This window comes from Schistocerca americana, chromosome 2, assembly GCF_021461395.2.
Source record: "Schistocerca americana isolate TAMUIC-IGC-003095 chromosome 2, iqSchAmer2.1, whole genome shotgun sequence".
Taxonomy (NCBI): domain Eukaryota; kingdom Metazoa; phylum Arthropoda; class Insecta; order Orthoptera; family Acrididae; genus Schistocerca; species Schistocerca americana.
Genome location: NC_060120.1, coordinates 1,099,562,675 through 1,099,573,761, shown reverse-complemented (window position 1 = coordinate 1,099,573,761; position 11,087 = coordinate 1,099,562,675).

The window sequence follows — 11,087 nt, the reverse complement described above, 5'->3', positions numbered from 1 at the left end:
GCCCTTTTTAATCCGAGCACTTCGTTTTTGATCGCCCTCTCTTATTATCCCCTTTTGGCTCTTGTACATATTGTATATTATCGGTCTCTCCCTATAGCTTACCCTGCTTTTCTCAGAATTTCGAACATCTTGCAACATTTTACATTGTCGAACGCCTTTTCTGGGTCGACAAATCATATGAACATGTCTTGATTTTTCTTTAGTCTTGCCTCCATTATCAACCGCAAAGCCAGAATTGCCTCTCTGGTGTCTTTACCTTTCCTAAAGCCAAACTGATCGTCATCTAACACATCCTTAATTTTCTTTTTCATTCTTCTGTTCATAGTTCTTGTGAGAAACTTGGATGCATGAGCTGTTAAGCTGATTGTGAGATAATTCTCGCACTTGTCAGCTCTTGCAATCTCCGGAGTTGTGTGGATGACATTTTTCGGAAAGACAGATGGTATGTCGCCACACTCACACATTCTGCACGCCAACTTGAGTAGTCGATATGTTGCCACTATCCCCAGTGACGTTGGAAATTCTGTTGAAACATTATCTATTCCTTCTGTCTCATCTGTTCTTAAGTCCTCCAAACTTCTCTTAAATTCTTATTCTAATGCTGGATCGCCCATCTCCTCTAAATCGACTTCTGTTTGTTCTTCTGTCACATCTGACAAATCTTCCCCGTCATAGAGGCCTTCAGTGTACTCTTTCCACGTATCCGCTTTGTCCTATGCATTTAACTGTGAAATTCACGTTGCACTCTTAATGTTACCAACCTTGTTTTTTGTGTCACCGAAGGTTGTTTTGACTTTCCTGTATGCTGAGCCAGTCCTTCCGACAAACATTTCTTTTTCGAAATCTTTACAGTTTTCATGCAGCCGTTTTGCCTTAGCTTCCCTGCACTTCCTATTTATTTCGTTCCTCAAAAACTGATATTTCTGTCTTCCTGAATTTCCCTGAACATTTTTGAACTTCCTTCTTTCATCGATCAACTGAAATCTGTCTTCTCTTGCCTATGGTTTCTTCGCAGTTACCTTCTTGGTACCTATGTCTTTCTTTCCAACTTCTGTGATTGTCGTTTTTAGAGATGTCCATTCCTCTGCAACTGTACTGCCCACTCAGCTACTCCTTACTGATGTATCTATAGCTTTACATAATTTCACGCGTGTCCCGCCATCCCTTAGCACGTCTGTATCCCACTTCTTTGCGTACTGATTCTTCCTGACTAATCTCTTGAACTTCAACCTATTCTTAATCACTACTACATTGTGATCTGAAGTCTATATCTGCTCCTGGGTATCTGCTCCAATATCTGATTTCGGAATATCTGACGATGATGTATTGTAACTGAAATCTTCCCGTATCACCAGGTCTTTTCCAAGTATACCCCCTCTTCTTGTGATTCTTGAACAGAGGATACGCTATTACTAGCTGAAATTTATTGCAAAACTCAATTAGTCTTTCTCCTCTCTTATCCCTTGTCCCAAGCCCATATTCTCCTGTAACCTTTTCTTTATACTCCTTGCCCTAAAACTGCATTCCAGTCAACCATGACTATTATATTTTCATCTCCCTTCAAGTCCTGTATTACCCTTTCAATATCGTCATATACTTTCTCTGTCTCTTCATCTTCAGCTTGCGACATCGGCATGTATACCTGAACTTCTGTTGTAGATGCTGGTTTGCTGTTGATTCTGACAAGAACCACGCTATCACTGAACTGTTCGCTACAACACACTCTCTGCCCTAGCTTCCTATTCATAACGAATCCTAACCAGTTATAACATTTGCTGTTGATATTGATTTATACTCATCTGACCAGAAATCCTTGTCTTTCTTCCATTTAACTTTGCTGACCCCTGATATTTCAATCTTTGCATTCACTTTTCAGACTTTCTAGTTTCTCTACCACATTCAAGCTTCTGATATTCCACGCCCCGACTCGTAGGACATTATCCTTTTATTTATTATTCAGTCTTTTTCTCATGGCAACCTCCACCTTAGCAGTCCGCTCCTGGAGATCCGAATGTAGGACTATTATGGAATCTATTGCCAATGGAGAGATCATCATGACACTTTCTCAATTACAGGGCACATGTCCTCTGGATACATGTTATGCGTCTTTAATGAAGTGGTTTCCATTATTACATTGCCTTCTGTATTGTCATGCCGTTGATCGTTGCTGATTCTTCCGCCTTGACAAGAGAGTGCCTTGAACCTCTGACCGTTCCTCCACCCTCTTCGACAAGGCCGTTGCCATAATGAGGGCGACTTCTTAAGCCGGAAGTCTTCGGCCGCCAATGCTGATTATTAATGAAAATTTAGGCGGTGGCGGGTTCTGAACACGAAGCCGAGGACGTTTTGATTACTAATCAAAGACGCTCTCCCTAGACTACAGGTAGTAGAAAGCCTTGGCTTGTTACTGTTCAGTCTGTTCAGGTCGACTAAATCTATTTGTGGAAATTGCTGAAGTTAACTCCATTCATAGCCCGGCGCCTCGGTCAATTAAGTGGACCGGGAAATGATCAAATGGTTCAAATGGCTCTGAGCACTGTGGGACTTAACTTCTGAGGTCATAAGTCCCTAGAACTTAGAACTAATTAAACCTAACTAACCGGAGGACATGACACACATCCATGCCCGAAGCAGGATTCGAACCTGCGACCGTATCGGTCGCGCGGTTCCAGACTGTAGCGTCTAGAACCCCTTCGCCACTCCAGGCAGTGGCAAATGATCAACTTGTGATTATATACTGTTCTCATTATGGTGAGGAAATTGCCTTGCTTCAAAATTTTGAGTAAAGTTATGCATGTGCTTATAATTTTCAAGTATCTGAATTTTTCTCAATTTATTGCTTTAATTATTTTTAGTTGAATTCCGTTTTAATTAAATTCTGTTTAAGCATTGCATAGGAGCTTGTCTTGCTGTCCAGAATGCTGAGCATGCCTGTAAAATCGAATTACGCTTCAGTGTTTCAAGAATATTTTGCTTTAATTAAGTCTGTCTAAACATTTATTCTGAATCTCAGCTGTACTACTCAAACTTCTGTCCTTGTCTATAATAAGTTTCTTAATTGTTAGATGCATGCTACCAGTGCATTACGCACCTGTAAATAAAAGAAAAAAATAATATTTTTCCTGTATCCTCAATTTGGGCTAGGTTTGTACATTCCAGCAGGCCATGTCCTACTACCCTACCGTATCAAAGACACAACACTCAACCTACTGCAGGCATCGGCACTCAGCAGGTACTCTGCAGGCACGACTACAGTACAGCGCGTTAATGTTGACAACTGTGTGCATGGGAAGGAAAGCCCTTTTCAGTCAGGTTGCGCATCCTACTGCTCGGGATACCCCATCGAATCCGACATCTCTCGTCCTTTCTTCCAAAATATGGTGGTGATGCTCGAGATAGAAACAAAGAAAATATCTATACCATTATGCAAACGACAGTCCTTGATATGTATAGAGGAACAAAAAAGCGAAACCCAAGAAATATAAATCCACGGGCCTTGTTGTGATAACGACACTGGTCTAAGCGTCTGATACACAAGGTGTTGCAAACTCATAGACACGTCCCTTAGGGGTTTCGCACGTTAAGCACACATTTGATAATCTGTGCGGTAAAAGTAGCAGCATGTTACAAATGAAAATGGTATTTCATAGCGTCATTAATGATGCATTAGTCTGTAAAGGTGAAAATCTTGAAATCTGAACAATAAGCTGGCTTTTTTGTGACGAATTATGGCGCTCCCGGTCATGACACTGTCTGCTAGGAGCAAAAGTAGGCCTGGCGCAGGTCGGAGCAATGCGAAGCCTGCCCGCCACAGCGGAAACAAGACGCTGTGCCCCAAAAAACACCATGTCGCTCGGTGGTAATGATTGACTCGTTACAGAGTATTATGCGGACGACTCAGAGAGTGCCAAAAGCCGTGCTGCACTGTGAAAAGCAACATCAAGTCACATAATTCCTTCCGATGAGCGTTCGATTCTTGATAAATGTTGGCAACGGTACTGCAAACTGGCTGAGTTCTATTTAAAATTATTTCAGCATTTGAAATTTACACTTTACCCTAAAATGTTGACTACTTTGCAAATTATAATCTTATGTAACTTATTTTACAGGAAGAAATTAAAATAAATCTAAGACAGTTTCAGTTCTCGGTATGTACATAGTACAAAGTCAGAATGATGTAATGAAAAGAGCTATTAGTATAGTTTCACTGTTCAGAGAATGCGACATTTTTAATTAATATTCCTCGCAAAATTAAGTGACCGTTGTGCAAATTTCATAATTAAGCTTGCTATCTACGCACATATTCCATGTAGATACACTACTTTCAAACAACTAAATGTATGGCCACATCGGCAGTGTGCTAATATCTTATTCGTGTCTGGATGATGCATGGCTTAACGGCTGTCGCTAGTTTGTAAATAAGGCCGCCAAGACCTCAAGACTGCGTGGTTAGAGAGAACACTCATTTCAGGCTATTCCAATGAAAAGTGTTTACAATGCTTTCTTAGACATATTCTAACACCACGCTGCAAATATACGGTAGACAGATACTGCATAGAACAAAATGTCATCCGGCAGAATTACCAATTCACAGATTAAATTATTGCGCAAAATGGCAGATGGAGCTGACAACATACAAATATTTTGCCTCCGCTTGAGCTACTCTTCATTAGAAAGAAACACTTTTACAGTCTGGCGACTCCATGGAGTGTGCTGTGTGCACAACGACCATACATGTTAAATTAAAAGGAAGGTCAGCGTTGGCCGTAATATTGATGTTTTATTGACAGCAGAATCGATTTTCGATCACATGGTGATCACCTTCAGTGCTGTACAAATTAAACTCAGACACTGGCATCAAGTTATCGATAACCAAAACTGAGAAGCGATGACAATATCTCATTCCTTTTAATTTTAAGTCTGGTAAGTTATTTAAATGTATTTTCTTGTGAAGTGGATACATTTTCAGATAAAAGGAAATGAATTTGTTGGATAGAAAGACGCATTACGCATGGGAAATTGCGTTTAACAGGTTTTTAGAAGATGTTCTTACATTTACACAACAAATAATTCGCATTGGACTCGGTCACATTATTTCCTTTACTTTCACATGTCCTGCAACTGACAACGCTAGAATTGTATATAAAGTTTGTTGAAGTTATTGCGCTATGCCCTCGCAAGTGAGACGTCGCGAGTCTTAAATCTTGCTGATCTCAGCAAGGAGCCGCCGTTTGTTTTCGGCCTTCCCTGCAGTGACATCAACAACGATGCAGTTAATCAAGAGTCGGTCAACAGTGACTGCGTGCGTCTGACAGTCTGTGGCCGTGCCTTGTTTACCCATCAGTCGGTCCAGGACAGAAGACGGTGCTGGGCAAACGCTACCGGCCGGCTCGGAGCGGTGTTTGTCGTAGCGGGGACCGGACTACAGCAACAGAGAGGCTTTTATCTGCGAACGGAACACCTCCTCCTCGCAACGCAGGCTTCAAAGTGGCTGCACGAAGCTGCGTCAAAGGACCGGACGGGCAGGTACTTCGTGTTGTGTGTGTGCGTGTGTGCCTGTGTGTGTGTGTGTGTGTGTGTGTGTGTGTGTGTATGTGTGTGTGTGTGTGTGTGTCCCTCTGTCTCTAAAGCAGACGGTGTCCTGCTTACATCGTCCTCAAGGCCAATCGCTGGTCATTTGATTACGCGCGCACTTGCACGTACACGAGGTGCATATCAGTGAGTTCTGCGAAACTGTGCCGGTACTGCTCTATCGTACTATACTGTACGTCTCTGAATAGCGATGAGTAATAGATGGGTCGGTCGTTGATTCATAGCACGTTCTTTGCTGGGACAATGTAAATCGATACAACGGAGTCACCTTATGGACAAGTAAAGTAAACAAAACCCGCATCATGACTTCCTGCACTCATGCTCATAAATTAAAGATAATTGCACAACGTGGCACTACACAAAACTGGCGCTAATAGCATAGGCACACAGGGAACACACACGACACGGATCTGTAAGTCCAAGATATTGGTGATAAGTTAAGAAAACCGTCCCGAAACACATGTGCTACAAAACGCCACTGTTTCCTGCGCATGTACACCGACATCGAAATGGGATGTGACCACCATGCGCACGTACACAGGCCGCACAACGGGTTGGCATACTCTGGATCAGGTAGTCGAGCAGCTGCTGGGGTATAGCCTCCCATTCTTGCACCAGTGCCTGTCGAGCTCCTGAAGTGTCGGAGGGGTTTGAAGACGTGCAGCGATACGTCAACCGAGAGAACCCCAGACGTGCTCGATGGGGTTTAGCTCTGGAGAACAGACAGGTCACTCCATTCGCCTGATATCTTCTGTTTCAAGGTACTCCTCCAAGATGGCTGCTCGGGGGGGGGCGTTATCATCCATCAGGGGCAAGGTGGGACCCACTGAAAAGGCGGACACTGGTGGAAAATGACTACCCGATACACCCGACCTGTTACAGTTCCTCTGTCAAAGACATGCAGGGCTGTACATGCACCAATCACAATCCCACCACATACCATCAAACCACGACATCCCTTTCAAGGACATAAGGGGTTGGTATCTGGTTCCTGATTCACCCCAGATGAAACCCGGCGAGAATCACTATTCACACTACACATGGACTCGTCCGTGAACATAACCCGGGTCCACTGTTCCAATGATCATATACTGTGTTCTTGACACCAGGCTTTACGGGCTGCAGGTCTCCGTACGAATAAACCATGTCTGTTCAGTCGCCTGTAGACTGTGTGTCTGGAGACAACTGTTCCTGTGGCTGCGGTAAGGTCCCGAGCAAGGCTACCTGGAGTACTCCGTGGCCGTCTGTGGGCACTGATGGTGAGATATCGGTCTTCTTGTGGTGTTGTACACTGTGAACGTCCCGTACTGTAGCACCTGGACACGTTTCCTGTCTGCTGGAATTGTTGCCATAATCTTGAGATCACACTTTGTGGCACACGGAGAGACCGTGCTACGACCTGCTGTGTTTGACCAGCCTCCAGTCGCCCTAGTATTCTATATCTCATAACGTCATAAATATGTGTTCTTTGAGCCATTTTGAGCACACAGTCACCATAAGCACGTCCGGAAACGTCTGCACACTTATTCGCTGCACCGTACTCTGACGTGCGCCAACACACCTTTGCGTATGTGGACTGCTGCCAGCGCCACCGTGCGACGACCGCAGGTCAAATGCACCACATGGTCATACCCCGAGGTGATTTAAACCCGCAAACCGCCCACCAGAGCGTTGTTTCACCATGTATCAGCATTATCCTTAATTTATGAACGTGAGTGTAGTAATCAGGCTCGTCCTCCTTGTCTCCTTGCAGGAAACAAAGAATGTATTGCAATTTAAGAGCACCGGCCGTGTAAACTTGTACGCATGCTAGTTGTAAATAAGCTGGAAAACAGTAATGCTAGACAAAGCAGTGGACAAGTTTATTTCCATATCTCCTTAAGTTGGCTTCTCCAACACCAGGTTCCCTGCCTCAGATTGTTCAGTGGAGCACTCTCTATGTTCTGCTACGTTTTATGTACTCTCTTAAGGGAACACCCAATATGCATTCTTTCAGGTTTTGGGTTGCCGTGGCCTTGTGAGTAACATACGTGATGCATACCATCAAAGAGAACATTTTATTGATAAGTGATGTGACGGCTAGTTTAACATTGCAGGAGTGTAAGATAACATATTCAGACCCAATGAAATACATGTGTCACAATAAACTGTGCGCAAACGGTCACATCAGTATGCCAAAGCGCGGGTGAATTCTCGCATGAAAGGATCATAAAGGTGCCGAGTGGCATCCTGCGTTATATTGTCCCAAGAAGTTTTTGCCTTTTCTGCAGTTCAGCAGTGGTCCTTGCATGTCGTGGAGATCGAATAGGTTTCCACTTCATTATGTTCCATATGTGTTCAATTGACGAGAGACCTGGTGATATTTTCAGCCCGGGCAGTTGTTGTACACAACAAAACAGACGTTGCATCGCAGCAGTGTATGTGGGCGTGCATAGTCCTGCTGAAAAAACACACCACGTTCCTTTCGAAGGGATGGCAGTTGCACAGGGATAACAACAGCCTTTGTTCTGTAGCGGGTGCTGGTTATTCTACCCTCCAGAAACACAACATGGGACCGCGACTCCTAACTGACGGCCCCCGACAGCATGAAACTTGGGATACGACCCGTGTGTCGTGGGTGAATGCATTCTGGAATAGGCAGCTGACCGTGTCTACGTCATACACGTGTACGCCGATCACTCGCATGCAGACAGAAGCTGCTCACATCACTGGTGACAGCAGAGCGGCACAGTCGACTCTTTCACGACACCACAGCCGCCAGCCTGACGGTGTCGCAGTGTCAGTCATAGTCTGGCAAGAGGCACGCGAGATCTGATTCCTGCTGATAGTGGCCGGTTCCCAGTGCTCCCTGTGGATTTCGTCGCTGGATGATGTTCGGTCGACCACCGCTGCTCGCACAGTGCGTCGACGTCGACTGGCGTCTGTACTAGGCGAACTTCCAGAACCCGGCCTACAGGTTGTAGCACTGTTTCACAGACCCCTAGTGAGTGCACAGGTACAGCGTCACGCGACGTGTGCAGTAGTGCGTCGATAGGCCCGTCCAGCTTCCAGCATGCCAACACTGCGACGCCCTTCATATGGCTGCAGTTGTTCAACATGGGCACCTACCCGTCGGTGGGCCACGGTTGTAACCTAGAACGAATCCTGCAAACATTAATCGCCTCTAAAGTCAACACATTTACTGCCTAAGGAGTCGAAACAGACGGCCCACAGACAGGCCTAGTAAGTGCCATCTGATCGCCGACGACCATGACAAATGAATCATTAACACTAAGGCACTTCAGTATGCTCATAATATACTTTTGTGTCACTGAATACAGTCTTTGAACGTTTTGTAAATTGCACTGTACTTCACGCAGCGTACTACGTCAGCAAAAAAAGTTGAAAGAGAGCATCGGTTACATAATATCTAACACAGAAATGACATTTTTGAAAGACGATAAGTCATTCGTGTAGTTTGATACTGTCATCTACATCTGCATGAATACTCTGCAAATCACATTTGAGTGCCTGGCAGAGAATTCATCGAACCACCATCACAATTCTCTATTATTCCAATCTTGTATAGTGCGCGGAAAGGACGAATACGTATATCTTTCCGTAAGAGCTCTCATTTCCCTTATTTTATCATGGTGATCGTTTCTTCCTATGTAGGTCGGCATCAACAAAATATTTTCGCATTCGGAGGAGGAAGTTGGTGATTCGGGGGATTTCGTGAGAAGATTCCGTCGCAACGAAAAACTTTCTTTTAATGATGTCCAACACAAATAATGTATCACTTCCGTGACACTCTCTCTCATATTTTGCGATAGTAGAAAATGTTAACGATATGGACCTGTAAGTAAGTGGAGCTGGCCGTTGTAGCCGAGCGGTTCTAGGCGCTTCACTCTGGAACCGCGCAACTGCTACGGTCGCAGGTTCGAATCCTGCCTCAGGCATGGATTTGTGTGATGTCCTTAGGTTAGTTAGGTTTAAGTAGTTCTAAGTTCTAGGGGACTGATGACCTGTGCAACTTTCCAGTCTTTGGGTTGGGATCTTTCGTCGAGCGAAAGGTTGTATATAATTGTTAACTATGGAGCTAAAGCATCAGCATACTTTGAATGGAACTTAGTTGGTATACAGTCTGAACCAGAAGACTTGCTTTCACTAAGTGATTTAAGTTGCTTCACTATTCCGAGGATAGTTATGTTGTAACGGCGTCTGGAACTGTCGCCGGATTGTAGTGACGGAAACGAGGCGGGACCCGAGGAGTGGCCCGCGAACAACAACACAACGGGAGAGGACGGACACGACCAACGGAGGACCTAACGACACAACAAAACCAGAGTCACGAACCAAACAAGACAACCACGTCCACTCGTAAAGAAAACACGAAAGTCAATACGCTGTCTAATGCGAGGCAATATGTCCTGAGACGCACGCAAGGTTAGACTGGCAGGCTGAGCTACAGGAGGGCGCTTAAGTAGTCTATCGGGGTCGCCGCTATTGGCCGCTGGAACCACGTGTTCCACTGTGGCGCCCTCACTCTAAATGCGGGCCAGGAGGCGCGCGCCGCCACAGCTTACGGCGCGATGGTACAGAGACCAGTATGGGTCTTCGACGTCCACGACGTCTGGCGGGGATTCAAATTTCGCGTCGCGCGCTACCAGAATTTACTTCTACGTTACTCATGTTGCCAGCTCTTCTTGATTCGCATTCTGGAATATTTACTTCATCTTCTGTTGCGAAGGCACCTGGGAAGGCTGTGTTTAGCAACTCTGCTTTGGCAGCACTGTCTCCGATAGTATCTCCATTGCTATCGCCCAGAGAAGGCATGACCAGAATCTCTTTGGATTCTCTGTCAGGTTTCGAGAAAAAGTTTCGTTATGGAAATTGTTATAAGCATCTCGCTTTGAAGTCCGCGCTAAATTTCGAGTTTCTGTAAAAGACCGCCAATTTTGAGGATTTTGCATCTGCTTAAATTTGGCATGTTTGTTTCGTTGTTTCTACAACAATGTTCTAACCCGTTTTGTATACCAAGGAGGATCAGCTCCGTCGTTTGTTAATTTATTTTCTATAAATCTCTCAGTTGCTGCAGATCCATTTCTTTGAATTCAAGCCACATCAGGTCAATACTTATAATATTAACTTGGAAGGAGTGGAGATTGTCTCTCAGGAACGCATCAAATGAATTTCTACCTGTTTTCATTTTGAATAAGTATATTTTGCGTTTATTTTTGGAGGATTTGGGGGTTACAATATTCAACCTCGCTACGGCAACCCTGTGGTCACTAATCCCTGTATCCGTTTTCATGCTCGTTATTAACTCAGGATAATTTGTTGCCAAGAGATCAAGTGTGTTTTCACAAGCGGTTACACTCACCTGGTCTCATAAATTAACTGCTCAAAATAAATTTCAGAGAATGCGTTAGCACAATTTCTGATGATGTTTTATGTTGTTGTTGTTGTGGTCTTCAGTCCTGAGACTGGTTTGATGCAGCTCTCCATGCTACTCT